At 45.6% G+C, this 20,027-nt stretch overlaps 1 pseudogene; it reads left to right on the top strand.

Annotated features, from left to right (window-relative positions):
* Positions 1–17,549: 17,549 nt before the first annotated feature.
* On the top strand, positions 17,550–17,912 carry LOC112395654 (cytochrome c oxidase subunit NDUFA4 pseudogene; annotated as a pseudogene).
* Positions 17,913–20,027: the final 2,115 nt, after the last annotated feature.

Below are 20,027 nucleotides of genomic sequence, written 5' to 3'. Positions count from 1 at the left end.
TTCTCAGGAAGTCAAAGCTGGATAATCAGCTGTGAGTGGGGATCTGTGGGGTGGGGCAAAGCCAGAGAAAGAAACAAGCCTCAAAGACAGAAGCTGGAAGAGCAAGGACAATTTGGTTAGAGGCTTTGGAGGTGGGTCAGAGCATGTGATTTCAGCCTAAAGATGCAAATACCATAAGGCGGCTTGAGGCCTGTTTCACGTGGTGCTGGTATGTGGACTGCAGTCTCTTAAGACTGGTTGGGTGGAGGCCCAGGACCTGAACGCATGAAAAGCTGTAAGAAGGGGAGCTGTGACTGAGGAAAAGGACAACATTTTGCTATCAACAAGGACAGCACAGGTCCCTCCTCCTGCCCCCCGCCCCAAGCCCCCAGCTTGTACTTAGTGCGTCTCCCATCCCCACGTTCTGAGTCCAAATGTGATCAGACTTTATGTACCAGAGCACATAAAAACAACAAAGCCCTGTGGATTCCTCTCTGCTCAGTTCCCCCCTCCCAGGCCTGCTGTTTGCTTCACAGCTTCATATTGTGTTTGTGTGCAGTCCAATAGGTTTTTTTTATTACAGCTGGAATTAAATAACTGAAAGATGGATCCAGTGGGCTTAGGGAAAACAGAAGTTTAATCAAAGGAAATAACAGAGTTGGCCTGGTTCTAGAAATGCAGGATGTCCTGAAGCACCCAGCAGGGCCTGGTGACGATGTCCCTCTCTCAGACTTTCCCTTTGAGGCTTCCTCCCCCAGCTTGTGCCCATGAGGGGGCTTCAGAGGTCACCCACCCCCTACAGGTAGGAGACTCAGTGGGTGGGACCAGGGCCAGGCTCTCAGGGCCACCACAAGCTCAGGAAAGATCAAACCCAGGGCCTCCATCACAGCATCAAAGTATTGCTGAAGGGGATTATCCTTTCACTTTTCTCTTGCTCTGAGGTTCTACGGGCAGCAAACCCTGCTGAAAGGGATCATAAATTCTGTTGGGGTCCTGTAGTCTTGGCTGTTTCCAGGACTCATGTGGCAACAGGAAAGGTTATATGAGGAGGGGGAGACAAAGCGTGAGATCTTGGAACCCAGCTGGGCGTGGCCCTGTAACTGGGGCAGCTGGCGGGTGGCAGGACCTGGATGGGACCTTCCTGGAAGGTGCAATGGGCAGGGGCAGGGCTCAGGCCCACCCCAGGGGAGACCTGATTGAGCCTGCTCAGGGGACTGACAGGCAGCCGCCGGTTTAGAAAGCCCCTACCCGCATTGCCAGCCTCTCTGTGCCCCTTCTCCCTCTCATCCACTGCTCAACACTCAGAGGTTCCCCCAGGCATCTTCCTGCCTCAGAACCTTCACACGTCGCTTCCTCAGGGAAGCCCTCCCTGACCCCTTCAGACCGGCTCAGCCTCCCCTATGAAACACTCCACAGCCCTTAGGGTCTCCATGGCGCTGACCACCATTACCATGTTATGTTAGTATCTTTCTGTCTTGCCGCCTATGAGCTCCCCCTGGGCCTGGGCCATCTCGTTTTATTCTCCACTTTCTCCCCAGTGCCCGTTGAAGTGTCTGGCCTGTAGAAATGGCTCAACAACATTAAAAAATAAAGGACTTGAGTCAGACCTTATCTGTAGGTGGTAGGAAGGTTCCAAGACAAGGCAGAGCAGGTAAGGGGATGGAGGCCAGGGCAGGGAGGGCTTCCAGGAGCCAGCAGGACTCCAGTCCCAGGGGTGTGGAGTCTGCCAGGAGCAAGGAAGGACCAAATCCAGGGACCCCCAGCCTGGGCCACTCACAGTGATGGGACTCAGGCCCCAGGAACAAGACGTGGTCCGGTTCTCCATCACTGAGACCCAGGCAGTCACTCAACCTCGGGGAGCCCTTGTTTCTCATTCGTAAAATGGGGATAAAAATTCCTGCCTCACAGGTTGCTATGAGGATTAAATGAACTCAAGAAGTGGTAGCTTTTTTCTTCCAAATGTGTGCCTTTGCCTGGACTGTCTTTGGTGATATCTATGTATCTATATGTATCCATCCATCTATCTTACCTACAACTATATAACTACATCCATTTCTATTTCTACCTCTAGATCCCAATGTCTCTACCTCCATATTGTTTCCCTCCCTCTAAATCTCCCTCAGAGCCTGAGCTCTGAGCTCTGACACTCCAGCAGCAGCTGGAGGAGGTTTGGGTTTGTGAATATTTGGACAAATACTAACGAGACCGGCAGGACCAGCCCTTCCTAGATTACATAGATGCTTCATCACAGCCCACAGATGCCCCCAACCTAATTATCTTGGCCAACTTAGGAGAGATCAGAACAGGCTTGCAAATTAAATCCTGTTATTGGCTCCAAAGGGAGCTGCTCCCTTCACATACACACCCCTCTGTGTGCCGGGGAGAGGCAGACTCAGGGCTTCTGCTTAGCTGCTCGGACACACCAGGGTTTCAGGGTTGCTGCATTACCAGAGAAGTAACCCCATCAGCTGATTCCAGGCCTCGATCAATTTCAACAGCAGCTTTGGGGCTTTCCACAGGAGGTCCTAAAATCAAAGCTTGCGACTCCACACATGCCTTGAAGGAATAGGAATCACCTCTCCGGAGGCAGCAAAGGGAGTCGGGGGACGTTGTGTTTGGCTTCATGCAGACCCGAGTTGAGTCCTGGGTCTGCCACTCACTAGCTGTGTGATCCTAGTCAGCCAGCTCGACCTCTCTGACCCTTGGTTCCTCGTCTGCATAATGGGGTGACAAGACCATGTCCAAGGGCTCATAAGAAGATTAAATAGGCCTGTAAAGTGCCTATTCAACAGAAGCTCATTCTCTCCCCTTATTCCAGATCAAGACTGGGAGAGTTGCCAGCAAATATATCAGATCCCAGCAGAGGACGGTGCATCTCCCTCCTGTTCACTCTGCTGCAGAGCTAGTGAGAGGTCAAAGTCAGATCCCACCTGGGGAAAGTCCTCTGCAAGGAGCAAATTCGCTTGCGCCCAGGTCCTGCTGGTGTATAAGACTCCTCTGTAATTACCGGCTTCCACGCCTTGTACCCACCTGACGTCATCCGCCCACCCCCACCCCCGTCCCGGGTCATGGCTGACCCGTGCTTGGGAATGATCTGTCCCAAGGCTGTCACGGGAGGCCTGACTTACTTGCTGTTATTTCGGCTCAGATTCCAGGACACTTGCCTTGTCCCCTTGTCCCTCCCCCTCCTATACTTCAGCCTCAAGAACTGTCCCCTGTATTACCACTATCTGCCTCAATATCCATGCCTTGAGCCATCCCCTGGGAGCAGGCATCCCACCTTCCCCCAAATCTAACCTCAGTACTCCAGCTAAACCCAGCTCCCAGAGGCTGGACCTCCACGGGGACAACTGGCTGTCAGCCCAGCCTACTGGCTCCGCCTGCCACCATACGTACCTGACTCTGAGTGCCAAATGCCTGCTATCTGGGACCTCCGCCTCCCTGTGACAGCTGCTCAGAGCCATCAGGAAATGGGGAAGAGACCCTGGTACCCAGGCTGAAGGACAAGAAATGCGCTTCCCCTCCCAAACATTACTACAGGTTTTTATCCTGTCTTTCTCCAAAAACCCCACTGAAATGAAAGCAAAGGCATTTTTGAAAGTATAAGCCCAAAGACTAGGAGAATTTCTCCTCTAGGAGAGGAGACAATTATAGATAAGAGATTTTGACAAAGTTTAGAAGAGGAAAAGCAGATGGAGGAGGAAAATTAGCAGAGGAAGATATAAGCTGAAATGCCTGCAAAGGAGGTTCCAGATGAGAAGCGAACCCATTTGCCCGGCAGAAAAAATGGGATGCTCAGGACGTAGAAGCAACAGGTACAGAAAGTTGTGGGCAGGAGTGGGGCTGGGAAAAGGAGGTTTGTGCGGGCATCTACACTGAGTGACACCCCACCCCCCAGATCCCCCCTTTGCCCTGCACAACTGGGCTGCTCACATGCTTCCTCCACCCCCACCTGGGCAAGATGCCCAAGGCTTGTTCTCTGGTGAAGCAGAGAGAAAGCTCCAAATTTGGGGATACCAGGCAAAGTGAGGGGTAAGGCTCAGGACTGCATTCTAAAAACTTCTCCTCAACGGGAGAGGCCACAACAGTGAGAGGCCCGCTTACCGCAAAAAAAAAAAAGAAAAGGAAATTTAAAATAAATAAATAAATAAATAAATAAAACAAAAAACTGCACAGTGAGTTTCTGAGTCCCATTTTCTGGTCCTGCTACAGGCATCCTGCCCCCAAGCAAGAGGGGATTCTCCTCTTGAGTAGCTGAACTACCCCAGAGAAAAAGATCTCTAAATACTGGCATTTGACAATTTCCAATGTAAAAAGCCCCACCTGTCCTCACGCTCCACCCAAGCATTCAGAACTTTCAATCCACTTTACAGAGCCTCTTGGAAATGTGATCAGATAGTCAAGGATTAACAGATATTTGAGGAAAGACTCCAACGTGAAAAAGAGACCTAAAAAAAGGCAGCTCTGGAGTAGGTGTCAGAGCACCTAGCATCTCAGAGACAGGGCAAGGAGCAGAGGACAGTTTCAAAACGAATTCTAGTGAAAATTCTGAGAATCAAGAGCAGACATTGCCCTTTATGGGAAAGGAAATAATCAGAAAACAAGAAAGAACTCTTGGAGATAAAAAATATACATAACAGTTGAAATTAAAATTCAATAAAGGGAAACCTGCCAGAAAAGAAAATTAAAACACAAAGAGGGAAAACAGGACAGATGAAATTTTTTAAAAATTTCAAGAATCAAAGAGAAAACAGGTGGGAGGAAATAATTTTTAAATATTTATATAAATATTCCTGGAGTAGAAGGGTGTGAATTTCCATATTGAAAGGGCCAATTGAGAGTCTGTCATTAGAGATGAAAAAAAAAAATACCTACACCAATTTTGAAATGTCAGAACACCAAAGATAAAGAGAAGATCCAAAAAACTTGGGTCTGAAAGCTGAAACAGGGCACAAGAAGAGGAGCAGGAATCAAAATGGCACCAATTTCTCAGCAGCAACACTGGAAGCCAGGAGATGAGGAAACAATGCCTTCAGCATCCTCAGGGGGAAAATGTTATTTTCAAACTGGATTCTATATTCAGCCACTCTCAGTGAGTGTGAGGGTAGAAAAAAGACAGTTTTTCCATGTAAACAGACTCAACCACATTGACCAACCATGTACCCTGTCTTAAAAAACTGCTGAAGGATGTGCTCCACCAAAACTAGGCTGTAAATCAAGAAAGAAGATATGGGCCTGAGGAAACAGCAGAGCTGGGATTGGACAGAGCAGTGAATGCAAGTCCCTGGATGACAGATGTGTAGCAGGCCTAGAGAGCAAGCTTATGGTTAGGAGAAGGAGGGAGAGCTGCTCCAGGAGGGAGACCACTGGGGGAAAATGGGATAGATACATCAAATGATAGGTCTCACCATTCAGAAATTATACTGTTAGGCCTTTGCCAGAACCGAAGGAGCAAGTTACATAGAAAACTAGGTGAATTCTTTTTTCTTTTTTCTTTTTTTTCTTTTTGGCAATAAAGCCAAAAATAGGGGCAGGCAGCTAATTTGCACTCAATTATTCATTTATACATTTTATACATTTTCCATCCAATTTCATTCCACTGGTTCAAGTTTCTTCATAGCCATGGCAAATGCTTCTTCACCAAAATGAACATTTTTACCCAATAATATTGTCCTAACCAGTTACATTTCCAGAATGGGAGGAAGAAGTAATGTAAATGGACATTTTTTTTTAAGTAAAAGATAAACGTACAAACATGAACCCCGTTTGTAATCTAAGATTGTTTAGACTAGCGCTTATCAAAGTTTAATATGCCTATGAAACACAGCATAAGATGTAGCCTCTGATTCAGTAGTTCTGGAGTGGGACCTAAGATTACAAACAAGTCCCCAGGTGGATGCTGCTGGTCTGTGTGTCATACTTTGAGTAGCAAGTATTTATACAGAGATAAATGGCAATGAAAACATCTGTTGAGCTATGATAATAACATTTGCCATTTATCTAGTGCCTACTGTATGCCAAGCACTATACTGTTTTGCATGCATTATCTCAATTTACTCCTCAAAATCCTTATTATCATTATCCTCATTTTACAAATAGAGAATTGAGGCTAAGAGGAGAAGTAATTGCCCAAGCTCTGACAAATGCTAGTTGGTGGAGTGGGGATTGAAGTAAGACTTATGTCACCTCAAAGTCCAGATTTTTTTCCTTAGAATTACAGCTTCAACCTCCCCTGCAATGTAAAGAGACAGAAATAAATGGAAAGACATTCTGTGTTCATGGATTGAAAAACTCCATGTTGTTAAAATGTCCATACTCCTCAAAGTGATTCAACGCTATCTCCATCAAAATCCCACTGGCATTTTTTACAGAAATTTAAAAATGAATGCTAAAATTCATTTGAGACCACAAAAGACCCAGAATAGACAATGTGATATTCAGAAAGAAGAAGATAGCAGGAGGCATCACACTCCTTGATTTCAAAATATATTATAAAAATAAAGTAATTTTAAAAGTATGGTACTTTATGATTATAAATGGGATTGTTTTCTTAATTTCTCTTTCTGATAGTTCATTGTTAGTGTATAAAACTATGACACATTTCTGTATATTAATTTTGTATCCTGCAACTTTACCAAATTCATTGAGGAGTCCTAGTAGTTTTTTGGTGGTGTCTTTAGGATTTTCTTTATATAGTATCATGCCACCTACAAACAGTGACAGTTCTACTTCTTCCCTTCCACTTTGGATTCCTTTTATTTCTTTTTCTTGTCTGATTGCTATGGCTAGGACTTCCAATACTATGTTAAATAAAAGTGGTGAGCCCAGGCATCTGTGCCTTTCTTGTTCCTGATCTTAGAGAAAATGCTTTCAGCTGTTCACCATTGAGTATGATGGTTGATGTGGGCTTGTCTTATATGGGCTTTATTATGTTGAAGTATGTTCCATCTAATGCATTTTGTTGAGAATTTTTATCATAAATAGACGTTGATTTTATCAAAAGCTTATCATACATCTCTTGATATGTTCATAAGATTTTTATTCTTCAATTTGTTAACATGGTGTGTCACATTGGTTAATTTATGTATGTTAAACGATCCTAGCGTCCCAGAGATAAATCTCAATTGATCCCAATGGCAGCAGTTGGGCTGGCAGGATGCAGCTATATTCGGGGACTAACTATAGCCAAATGCAGCAGGGCAGGCCAGTGACAGGAGACAGGGTTTTCTTGAGTTAGGGTTACACATTTTTGCTGTTCTTCTGTTTTAAAACATACTTTTAAATTTCTTTAGCAACCTTGCTTTGTCAAATCACATTTAGGAAAAAAAGAGAGCTGCAGTACCTCCTGAAACTGTTGTCTTATTCTGTTGACTCTGAAGGTTCACTGCCATTTTCCAATAAGAATGGCCTGAAAACATCCCATCTTTCTAAGCCATGATGAATGAGCATTGATTAAAAGTAGTTTCTTGCCTCCAAGCAGCCCACAGAGCAGTCAGGGCCACAGCCCTGGGCACCTAAGGCAGCCGAGCCAAGACACTTCTGGCTGTAGTGCTCAGAGCAGGCACACCATCAAAACAGCACTAGGTGTGGTCTTCCCTGGTGGTGCAGTAGTTGAGAGTCTGCCTGCCGATGCAGGGGACACGGGTTCGTGCCCCGGTCGGGGAGGATCCCACGTGCCGCGGAGCGGCTGGGCCCGTGAGCCATGGCCGCTGAGCCTGCGCGTCTGGAGACTGTGCCCCGCAACGGGAGAGGTCACAACCGTGAGAGGCCCACATACCGCAGAAAAACAAAAAACAAAAAAAAGCACTAGGTGAATTTTTAAATGAGATAATTATTAATCCCAGGATAAACAAAGGAAGGTAGGAAATATAATCACTGCATATTACTTGCTCTACCAAAAATAATATTCACAGAAGTATAATAATTATACACCAACTGCTTATATTAACTAAAAGTATCGGAGCCATTATCCTGGGAGGGTAAGAGAAAGGAAGGGAATGGGAAGAGGACAAATCCTTGTCTGCCATATCAGGACCTCAAGAGATAAATTCTAAATTTTGTAAATCAAGGAAAGAAATATAAGCACATTACTTAGAAATATAGAGATAAATACTAGAAGAAACAGCTCAAAGAGTGTGCTTGTTTTCTATTGTTGCATCACCATAAACTTAACAGTTTAAAACAACACATTTATTTTCTCATGGTTTCCCTGGGTCAGGAGTCTGGGCATGGATCTTCTACAGAGGGTTGAAATCAAGGCATCAGCTGGGACAGTGTTCTCATCTGAAAGCTTAACTGAGAAAAAAATCATCTTCCAAACTCGTTCAGGTCACTGGCAGGATTAATTTCCTTGTGGTTGTATGACTGAAAGCCCCAGCTTTTTACTGGCTGTTAGCTGGCGGCCACCCTCAGGCCTATAGGCCTCCTGAAGTTCCTAGAAGCCACTCACGGTTCCTTGCCATGGGAGCTTCTCCAACATGGCCACTGACTTTATCAAGCCCACAGGGAGAGCCTCTGGCTCCAGTTTGCTACAAAGGAAGTCTTATATAACACAGCATAATCATGGCAGTAATATCCCATCACCTTGCCGTGGGAGGGGAGATGGGAGATGTGAACGCCAAGAGGCTGGGACCACTGAGATCACCCTAAATTCTATCCACCACAAAGAGGTTCTTAAATGTTTTTTCATAAAGAAATCATGCAAAATACATAAAAGAGTATTAATGGATCCCTCCCACCCATTTCCTAGCCAACACGTTCTCTTCCCTGGGAGGCAACATATATAACCAGTTTCTCTCGTAACTTAACAAATGATTCTGTGTATATAATACATGTGGACATACACATGTTACTCCTCACTCCCTTAGCTCTCTGCTCAAATGTGCCAGGCCTTAACTGAGCCCTCTATAACAATGATGATACATACATATTTTTCCCCTTTTGTGCATAACTGGTACCATGTTATGTAAACACATATGCATCTCACTATTTGCACTTCATATATCCTGAGATGATTTAAAATTGGTACATAAAGAGATTCTTCACTGTTTTTCTGCCGTGGTCTAGCATTCATTGACCATTTGATGGACAGTTAGGTCATTTCCAACCCTTTTCTATTGTGAAGTTAGATATTTCTAACGCTTCAATAAGTATCTCTGAGGGGAGATTATTTTACTAATAGTGTTGCCTCTGGGGAGTGGGACGGGAAAGGGCAGGGTCTACTGCTTTCATTATAAGCCTTGTGTACCACTTGATTTTTTTTTTTAACCATGCACACATATTACTTTGATAATTGTAAGAGGGCTGTGTGATCTGTTCAGGGGGTGAGGCTGGCTACATGGGGAACCTCTCTCATCCTCGCCACCATCAGAACAGGCTTCCAAGCTCCTCTGAGCTGCTAGCCGCCCACTCCCACTCAGGCTTTATTCTTCTCCTTTCTCAGCATTTATTGGGCATCTGCTGTGTGTCAGGAACTTGGAGACTGGAGCTTCAGAGAAAAATTATACTTCTCACTTCAGGCCAAAGATTCTACTTTGTAATATCCCTTGTAATATATGAGAGCAAACATGCACACAGCTCTCCTGGGCTCTCAGGAGAGAAATGGGTTTCCAGCGGCCTCAGCTGGAGCCAGAGCCCCCTCCAGGGTGCAGGAATTGCACAAGCAGTGGCTACCTCCAAGGTGGGGAGCTTGGGAATTGTTTGGTGTTAAAGTTCTGCTCTCCAGTGGATCTGAGGGGCAGCTTCCCTTATTGCAGTCATCCACTCCTTCCTCTGCAGCCCCAGCAGCAGCTTTTGGAACACTGCCAGCCCCCTTGAGGTCCCCATTTGTCACATTGTAAGACTCTCCCCCATAAAAGGGCAGGACTAGAGAGACCCTCTGTGTCTCCCTCCTTCCCTCCCCCACATCTTTCTCTGCCCCCTTCCTCTTGTAACTCCAATTTGTTTTCCTTCCTTACAATTGCTTCTCCTTTTCTTCTCCTCCCCTACTGATTATCCTTGGCTTCAGCTGTGTCCCTCAGTGTCCAAGGGGGGCCGAGACCCTGTGACCCTACCCCTGCCATCTCCCTTTGACCCAGTGGACAACAGAGTCTAGCATTTTCCCAGTGAGGTGGGTACACACCTGTTTTAACTGGGGGAGAAAATTACGCCTTCATGCCTCATTTCCCATAGCAATGCACTGTGATGAACTTGATCTCCAACAGAGTGACAGTTACTGAGCAGTCTCCTGGGCATCAGACCATTTCATCCTCACAGCAACTGCACAAGACGGTATTGCTATGATCCCTGCTTTATAAATGAGGGAACAAAATTAGTTACATCTCTGGGAGATGTAACTAATCTGCCTGCGGTCACACAGCTAAAAGTGGCAGAGCCGGTATCTAAACCTGCATCTGCTTGTTTCCAGAACCAAGGCTCTTAATCTCAGTGTTGTGGGCTTCATCCTCTACACATGTGGCAAACGTATTTTCTGTTTCCTTTCTAGTGAGCAATGGCTTCATCAACAACCCACACGGACATCAACCCAATAATCATGACTGTGTGGGTGCAGTTTTCCATTAGTTAAAAATCCACTTAATCCAGATAACAAACCTATGGTTACCAGGGGGAAAGGGATAAATTGGGAGATTGGGACTGACATATACACACCACTATATATAAAATAGATAACTAATAAGGACCTACCATATAGCACAGGGAACTCAATACTCCGTAATGACCTGTATGGGAAACGAATCTAAAAAGAGTGGATATGTGTATATGCATAACTCATTCTCTTTGCTGTACACCTGAAACTAACACAATGTGTAAATCAACTATACTCCAATAAAATTTTTTTTAAAATCCACTTAATCCACCAACAACGGGCCCACATTTCTTCAGCTTGGCTGCAAGGACTTGAGGCATTTCATCAAACCATTTGCTGAAATCAAGTCTACATTCCAACATGAAATTTCATCAAGACTTTACCTCCCTCCCAAGGCTCCCTGAAGTAATAAACCAGCACCCAACAAGCTCCCCCAACCCTCCCCAAGTCTTTCTGTGCTGTTATATCTGGCCTGGCCCTGATCAAGGCGCTCCTCTGACCTCCTGAAAGCAAGAACAAAAAGACTGGTGGTGTTTGGAAGTGATAGCGGGCAGTGGGAGGAAGTAGAGGGTGAAGTGTGACAGCGGCTGCCAAGTGGCAGAAGTGAGATTAAAATGGATTCGAAAAGTGGCTGGCGCAGCGGTGAGGAGACGTGGCCTTCCATCAGTCTGGGGCAGCAGCCTGAAAGATGCACTGGGGCCAAGGTCCTCCCTACAAGCTCTTCCTTCTTTTCTGGAGCAGGGCTTGCAAACTGAAGCCTGCAGCCACCAGGCCAAGACCCTAAATAGGGGAAGTTGGTCCTGGGGGAAGTGATAAATGAATTGCATGTAAAGTATGCCTGGCACATGTCAGAACTCCCTAAGTGTTCATTGTTATTATCAGTTGTTATTATCATCATCATCATCATTATATCACTATTATTAGAGAAGCAGCTGTGACTCAACCCCAGACACAACTATTGTCCTTCAGCAAGGTGGATGTAGTGATGCCAGATTTCCCAATATGTCAAAGAAGCTGGGAATCTGGATTTTTGTTTAAAATCTCTCCATTTTTCCATTTGGCAACTAATGCAATTAGAACAAAAAACAGTGCCTGTGTGGACCAGACGAAATCAGCCTGTGGGCCACCCTCAGGCCTGTATGCTCAGTCCTGGAGCCTGCGGCAGAAGCTCTGTGCCCAGGATCCCACAATCTCTGGGGATTAGGGACATGGCCGTGACAGTCTTCCAAGCCTCCTTGTGTCCCCCACCCCTACATACACACACACACACACACACAACACACACACACACACACACACACACACACACACACACACACACACACACACACACACACCCCAGAAGCACTCCAGGGACGTGGCATCCCCAGCTGAGCCCTTGAGCCTGACAAGGAGCCAGCTGCACTTCCAGCCTGGCAAGGAGAGCGGCGAAGGGAGAACGGTGGCCAGCCGGGAAGAGAAGGGCTCACACAGCCCTCTTCAAGGAAGAAGCCCAGGGTCCCTGCACAGCCCACAGCACTGGGCAGCTCAGCCTCTGCTTGGCTGAGGGAGCAGAAGGAACCAGCCATGGACCATGAGAGGCTCCCTGCTTCCTGGGCGCTGAGAACATCTCCCCTGAGCAAAAATGGGCTTGAGCTGGATTAGGTCCCTTCTGCTGCCCACCTTCTCTGATGCCCTCCTGCCTTAGAGTTGTGACTGAAGTGGCTGCCACTATGAATGTGGGGTGCCCGCTGTCACAACAGATATGTCAGAGCATAAACAAAGAAAGCGAAGCACGGCTGTAAAGAAGACCAGAGGACTCCCAAAGCTGTGGTCTGCCCGTAACCGCCAAACCAAAAGGGTGGAGTGATGCCCTGTGGTGCCGGGTAGCCTGTCCCTGAACTGTGGGTGGGCTGGGGGGGACCGTCTCCCAGGAGCTGTGGTTGTCCTTTCCCTCAGCTCCCTTTGTCCATAGTTCTCAGCGAGAGGGGGTGCATCAGAGCAGCCTCTAGAACCTTCTCTGGGGTCTTTTCCCTCCAAAGCTCTTCTCTGCAAGACCCTGGAGGAGTTCTATTGATGCTTTCATGTAAGGGGATATCCCGTCAGCCCCTCTTTGCAGAATTTCTCCTGTTTTTGAGAAAGGTGATCATCTAGGAATGGGAAGGGTGGGGATGGGAAACAACTCAATACCATCATCATCGTAGTTACATTTTTGTTGCTTTTAACAACTTTATTGAGGTATTACTGACATACAATCCATAGTTAAAATATTCAGTTTGGTAAGTTTTGACACATGTACACACCCATGAAACGTTCAACACAATCAAGATAGTGAACATACCCCAAAGTTTCCTTGGTGTCCTTTGTCATCCCTCCCCTCCCCTCCCTTCATCCACAGGCAACCACTGATCTTTCTGTCACCAGAGATTAGTTTGCGTTTTCTGGAGTTTTACATAAATGGAATCTTACAGTATGTATTCTTTTTCTGTCTGGCTTCTTTCACTCGGCATAACTGTTCTGAGATCCATCCACGTTGCTGCGTTGCTGCTTGTATCAGTAGTTCATTCCTCTCTGTTACTGAGTGGCATTCCATTATATGAGCATAATTACTTATATATATATATATAATTACTTTATATTAAGTACTTCCTATATGCCAGGAACCCTACTAGTGTGTTCACATACATTATCGTTTTCAGTCCTCAAACTGATCCGCAGATAAGAACAGTAATCTCCACTTTACAGTTGAGGCAAGCAAGGCTCAGAGAAGTTAAGAAAACTTCCCACAGGTCACACAGCAGGGAAGTGTAACATTCAGGATATGAATTTGTCTCCCTGCACTGAGCTATACTGCCTGTGCAGTTTTCCCTCTGAGCACCTGGCCATCCCAGGTGTCCCGGGCTGCTCAGCAGCGGGATGCCTTTGACCTTCCCTCCTAGCTCCACCCCACGGGCCCGGGAGCACAGCGGACCGGCCCGGCCGCCTTGGTCCCACTTCCTCCCGCGACCGTGACACTCTGGGCACATTGCCCGTGGAGGGGAGGAGGTCAAAAGAAAGGGGCCCGAGCACCTGAAGGCCTGAACCCCTTCTGCCCACAGCACCCCCCCCTCCTGTTTGCAGAAGAAGATTTTTACTGGAGTCAACTTGTTTTGAGCTGAGGTGGAACACGCTCCCCGAGCCTATCAATAGAACGAGGCAGAAGGGTGACCACGCGGCAGATGGCACGGGTGGGTGGAGCGGCTCCTCTGTCGTGTTCCGTGGTGGTGAGAGATTCCCGACTGCGGGCACCGGCACTTCCCTTCTCCTCCATCCCTTCAGCCCCCTGCAGCTGAGCTTCTTCCGTCACAATCCGCCTTTTCCGGGTTCCCGGAGATCCTGCAAAGGCCTCTGGGAGCGAGGCCGACGGGCGGATGAGCACCAGGGCCTCAGGGCCGCACCTGCGAATCCCGAGAGCAAGCTCCTCCCTCGTGTTTCCGGACACCACGTCTCCAAGTGCCCTGCAGAAGGGCGGGAATCACTGTAGCTGGGGCCTGTGTTCAATGATTTACATCTCACCCCACCTGCCTCTTCTGGGACTTTGCATGGTCCGGGCCTGGCATCTTCAATCTGCCCCTCTCTCCTTGCACCTTCTTTGGGGCAGACTTCCTTTACCCAAATCAAAATCCTTCTCTTGATTCTGCTTCCCCTTCACGTTACCAAACTTCCTAAGTTATCTCCTCCGAAGACCTCCCCACTCCCTGGAACTGTATGTATATACATACAGTAGAATATGATTCAGCCTTCAGAAGGAACTAGGTTGACCTCCCTAACAATCCTCTCCAATGAGTGCCTTTGGGAGCGCGCATCCTACCTGTGATTCCCTGTTGGAAAACATCATGCCCATTAGGCTGCCAGCACCACGTGGCAGGGCTTCCCCAGTCCATCGCTGTGGTTTCTGCAGCACCCAGCACAGTGCCTGCACCCAACAAATGCTCAGTGAATACGTGATTTCTTGAAATAAGGTTTTTATACTTGCAAGAGTGAACAATGTATTATTTAGAGGTACATATATTCAGTAACACTATAAAGAAAAGCAAAAGAATTACATACTCAAGATAAGGATGGAAGTCATACCCATTAGGATGGCTATTTAAACACACACACACACACACACACACAGAGAGAGAGAGAGAGAGAGAAAAACAAATGCTGGCTGTGGAGAAATTGAGACCCTTGTACATTGCTGGTGAAAATGTAAAATGGTGCAGCCACTGTGGAAAACAATCTGGCAATTCCTCAAAATATTCAACATAGAATTACATTTGACCCAGCAATTCCCACTTCTGGGTATATACACAAAAGAAAGCTGGGACACAGCTATTTGTGCACCAGTGTTTGCAGTAGCCCTATTCACGGTAGCCAAAAGGTGGAAACAACCCAAATGTCCATCAACAGATGAATGGATCAGTAAGATGTGGTATATACATACCTACAGTAGAATATTATTCAGCCTTTAAAAGGAAGAAAATTCGGACACAGGCTACAACATGAATGGACCTGGAAAACATTATGGTGAGTAAAATAAGCCAGTCACCAAAGGACGAATATTGCCCTTATCTACTTCCATGAAGTACCCAGAGCAGCCAAATTCATAGAGGAAGAAGGTAAAAACAGTGGTTACGAGGTCTGGGGAAGGGAGGAATGAGGAGGTATTGTTTAACTCAGTTTATTTAACTTTAGTCTGGGATGATGAAAAAGTTCTGGAGGTGGACACTGGTAGTAGTTGCACAGCAATGTAAATGTTCTTAATGCCACTGAATTGTACACTTAAAAATTATTAGAATGGCAAGTTTTCTGTTACATATATTGTACCACATTAAAAAACAAAACCAGAAAATCAAGATGGTGGTCACTGCAGTGGGAGGGAGGGGGAAAAAGAAAGGGCTATAACTGTACTGAGGGTGAGTCTTCGGGTACTCAGACTCTTATACTTGTTTAGTACATTGCCTATATCCAGCCACACCTGCCCCCTCTGCAACCACACATGTATGCTATGTACCTAAGTTCATGGATTCTAAAGCTCACGTGTTAAAAATGTAATCTCTGAAACTGGGATGCATCTCACAACCAATGTGGTAAGAATAGCCTTGTGCCATAGTTTAGGTGGTAGGCTATTATCTTTCTCTGTGGTACATAAAACAATGCTGCTTCTGGGACTTCCCTGTAGTTAAGGGAAGTGTCCAGTGGTTAAGACTCCGTGGGTTCGATCCCCGGTCAGGGAACTAAGATCCTGCATGCCAAGCAGCATGCCAAAAAAAAAAAAAAGATGCTTCTGACGATGGTGTCTAAGAGCAGATGAAATACAGGGTATGTATTTGTAAGTAAAAATATTTCATAATAAATTTTTATTTATTTTTATTGAAGTATAGTTGATTTACAATGTTGTGTTAGTTTCAGGTGTACAACAAAGTGATTCAGTGATTCTTTTTCATATTCTTTTCCATTATAGTTTATTACAAGATACTGAGTATAGTCCCGTATACTATACAGTAGGACCTTGTTGTTTATTTTATATATAGTAGTTTGTATCTGCTAATCCCAAACTCCTAATTTATCACTCCCTGCCCCCTTTCCCCTCTGGTAACCATAAGCCAATCTCTGTGAGTATGTTTCTGTTTTGTAAATAGATTCATCATTTATATCATATTTTAAATTCTACGTGTAAGTGATATCAGATGATATTTGTGTTTTTCTGTCTGACTTCACTTAGTATCATAATCTCTAGGTCCGTCCATGTTGCTGCATTTGGCATTGTTTCTTTTTTTTTGGGGGGGGTGCACTGGGTCTTCGTTGCTGCGCGTGGGCTTTCTCTAGTTCCCTTTTCTCCACACCCTCTCCAGCATTTATTATTTGTAGGCATTTTGATGATAGCCGTTCTGACCAGTGTGAGTGATACCTCATTGTAGTTCACTTAGTATCATAATCTCTAGGTCCGTCCATGTTGCTGCATTTGGCATTGTTTCTTTTTTCTTTTTTTGGGGTGCACTGGGTCTTCGTTGCTGCGCGCAGGCTTTCTCTAGTTTTTCCCTTTTCTCCACACCCTCTCCAGCATTTATTATTTGTAGGCATTTTGATGATGGCCGTTCCGACCAGTGTGAGTGATACCTCATTGTAGTTTTGATTTGCATTTCTCTAATAGTGATGTTGAGCATCTTTTCATATGCCTACTGACCATCTGTATGTCTTCTTTGGAGAAATGTCTATTTAGGTCTTCTGCCCATTTTTTGATTGGGTTGTTTGGGTTTTGATATTGAGTTGTGTGAGCATAACAGATTTTAAAATAACAGTTCTATTGACATGTAATTCACATACGATACATTCACCCATTTAAATTATACAATTCAATGGTTTTTAGTATATTCACAGAGTTGCACAATCACACAATACATGGTCTTTTGTGACTGGCTTTTCTTACTTAGCGTGTTTTCAAGTTTCATCTGTGTTGTAGCATTATACTTAATTTTGAAAGTGATCCATTCACTTCTCAACTCAGAGGAATCTGACTTCTGAATCCACCTCTTTATTAAAATGACTCATGTAGGTCACAAGTAATTTCCTCATTATACAGTCCAGTGGACATATCTCAGGCTTCATTTCAACCTCATTCAGTACAAATATGGGTTGAGTGTTCACTAAATGCCAATTTTTACTGGCATCACTCACTTCCTTCTCTCTGACACGCTCCTTCCTTAAATTCCACACCTCATGCTTATTTGCCTGTTTCTCTGTCTGGACCTTCTCTGTCTGCTTCCTTGGTTCTCCCTTCCCCTCTCCTTTGGCTTGTCTTTGGCCTTTGTCCCCTCCTTTGACGTTCTTCCAGTGATATCCAGCAGACTGGTATCCTCCATGATCAGGCCCTCAATCTGACACAACCCTCAATCAGGTTGTATCTTCAACCCTAACCTCTGTTTCTCCACCTGCCTGCTAGACCTTTCTCCCTGGGTGTTGGACGGGTGCCTCACACTCCATGCTAGATGGAATCTCTCCTCTGCATAACCCAGCACTTCTCTTAAGCCACTTAAATTCTGCCTTATACTCTTTCATTCAACAAAATTATTTACTCGAGGCCTGTGTCACAACCGTGCTCCGCCAGATCATTGGTCAGGCCAAGAATCAGCCTAGCTTGATCCCCCTCTTCGTATTTATTGGAGCAGGAGGTACTGGAGGAGCACTGTATGTCTGGAGCCTGGCATTGTTCAACCCAGATGTCAGTTGGGACAGAAAGAATAACCCAGGACCCTGGAACAAAGTGGGCCCCGATGATTAATACAAGTTCTACCCAGTGAATGTAGATTACAGCAAAGTGAAGAAAGAAGGTCCAGACTTCTAAATGAAACGTTTCACTATAAAGCTGCTTAGAATGAAGGCCTTCCAGAAGCCATCTGCACAGTTTTGCACTTGACCAGGAAATAGTTCCCCTCTCAATGCGTGATCATGCTGGTGTATTGTGTTGGGGTTTACACTGATTAATAAATAATCTGAAACTTAAAAAAAAAAAGTTACTGAGAATCTGCTGCTGTTGGAAGTACTAAAGACATGTTAGAAAAGAAAACAAAGTCCCTTTTCTCCAAGAGCTTCCCTTCTAGGGAGAGAGCCAGGTGGTCAACCATGAACCTGCAATATGGCTGGCGGTGATGAGTTCCTTAAAGCAATTAGAGCAGGGTAAAGGGATCAAAAGTGACAGTGGGCTGTGCCGGTTATTCTCTGCTTACTGTCCCTCCCTCCCATACAATTCACCCATCGTCCTCCCTCTCAGCCCTGTGTCATGCCCCAGGGACTGGCCTACAAGGCTTCTTTCACCCAAGCTCCCTCGCCCTCTGCCTTCCTATTGGCTTAGGCAGAAAGAGGAGATGTGAGAGTGGGGGGCAGTGGTGTGGTAGTAAATGTTTATCAACCAGCTGTCCAAGGAAAAGCAACCTGATTTGTAGCATTTGCCCATTTCTGTGGTGTAAATACTCCACCTTGAGAGATTTCAAACAGCCATCTTGATGTCGGAGTTGGAAAAAGGTGCTTACCGTGCGCCCTGATGAATCAGGATAAGCCAGTTTCAACACACCATTGGTGAGAGGAGAGGGAATGTCTTCTCAGCTTCCTCTTGTCCTCGGTCCTGGTAGGGGCTGCATCCCTTCAGGACTGCAGCTCTAGACAACAGTGCCTCTCAGGCCACTCCAGCTCCAACGAGATGCTGAGACTCCCATTCCCTCCTCCTACCTCTTCAGGCCTGGGATTGGGAACAGCTTCTCAGTGAAGCTGGTCCCTGGGTGCCTCACTATCCCTAGTTTCTTTTCCCTACTCCCAGCTCTTCATTAATGTTCTTCAAAATCCTTGTGGAATGTACCTTCTGTTTCCCGTGGGACCCGGACTCATACAGGAGGGTTGTCTTTTTCCGTAGAGTGCACAGGAAGGCCTTTCTGATACTGTAACACTGAAGCACAGAATGAGGGTGTGGGAAGTGATTCGTGTGTTGATCCTGCCACCTCCTCTCCAGTTTCCCCATCCCCATGCCTGGTAACCATTTCTCTTGTATTTGATTTCTAGCAGTGCCAATCCCAGTTCTTTGCATGTATCCAAAAAAGCATTTGTTGAATTGTACCAAAACAGGGCCATCTATTGCTTTTCTTCTGCTCTCTAAAAAGTGTTCCTTGTTCCTATGAATTTCACTAATGCTCTTTCATTCTTCATTTGAATCTTCTATTGGGTCCATGCCCAGTGAGCCAGTGCTAACAGAAGCTGGTATAAAATCCTCCTACAAAAATTACAGTCCTCAAAAGAAAAAAAAAAACAAAAAACACCACAGTCCTCTTATAAAAATTGCTGGATTTGAGGCCACAGTAGATAATTTACATAGGTTGAGAAGATGAATTCAAAAGCCATTAAATCTAAGCCTGTGAAATAAAAATCAGCAGAGTTTGCTACGATTGTACTTAAACTCAACATGAAGGCCAAATGGTAACATAGCATTCTGAAGTTACACCACTTTATACAGCAATACCACCAGTGTTCATGCTGCCTGGTGGGCCTGGGTCTGAGAACATAACATTCCTGCTGTGGTTCTGCACTCCCCTCCCCACTGGCTGTTAACCCCCTGTGCCAAGGCAGGCTGGCTTCATGAGACCCATTGTATCCACACTCACTTCACCCACCGAGTGGACCTCTTTCGTCATGTCAACCAGCCTATCTGCAGAGGTATCAGCTTGGTAGGGAGAATGGACTCTTTGTGGAGAAGATTAGGATTAGGGCTGGGATTTGGGTTGAGGTTTGTGAAGGTTAATTTTATGTGTCAACTTGGCTGGGCCATGGTGGGCCAGATATGTGATTAAACATTACTCTGAATGTGTCTGCGTCTGTAAGGGTGTTTCTGGTTTTGTTTTTTTATATAATTTTTTATTTGTTTTATTTATTTATTTTTGGCTGCATTGGGTCTTCGTTGCTGCATGCAGGCTTT

The sequence above is a fragment of the Neophocaena asiaeorientalis genome, unplaced genomic scaffold, assembly GCF_003031525.2.
Source record: "Neophocaena asiaeorientalis asiaeorientalis breed wild unplaced genomic scaffold, Neophocaena_asiaeorientalis_V1.1 scaffold347, whole genome shotgun sequence".
NCBI lineage: Eukaryota > Metazoa > Chordata > Mammalia > Artiodactyla > Phocoenidae > Neophocaena > Neophocaena asiaeorientalis.
This window is presented reverse-complemented; position numbering and strand designations above follow the sequence as displayed.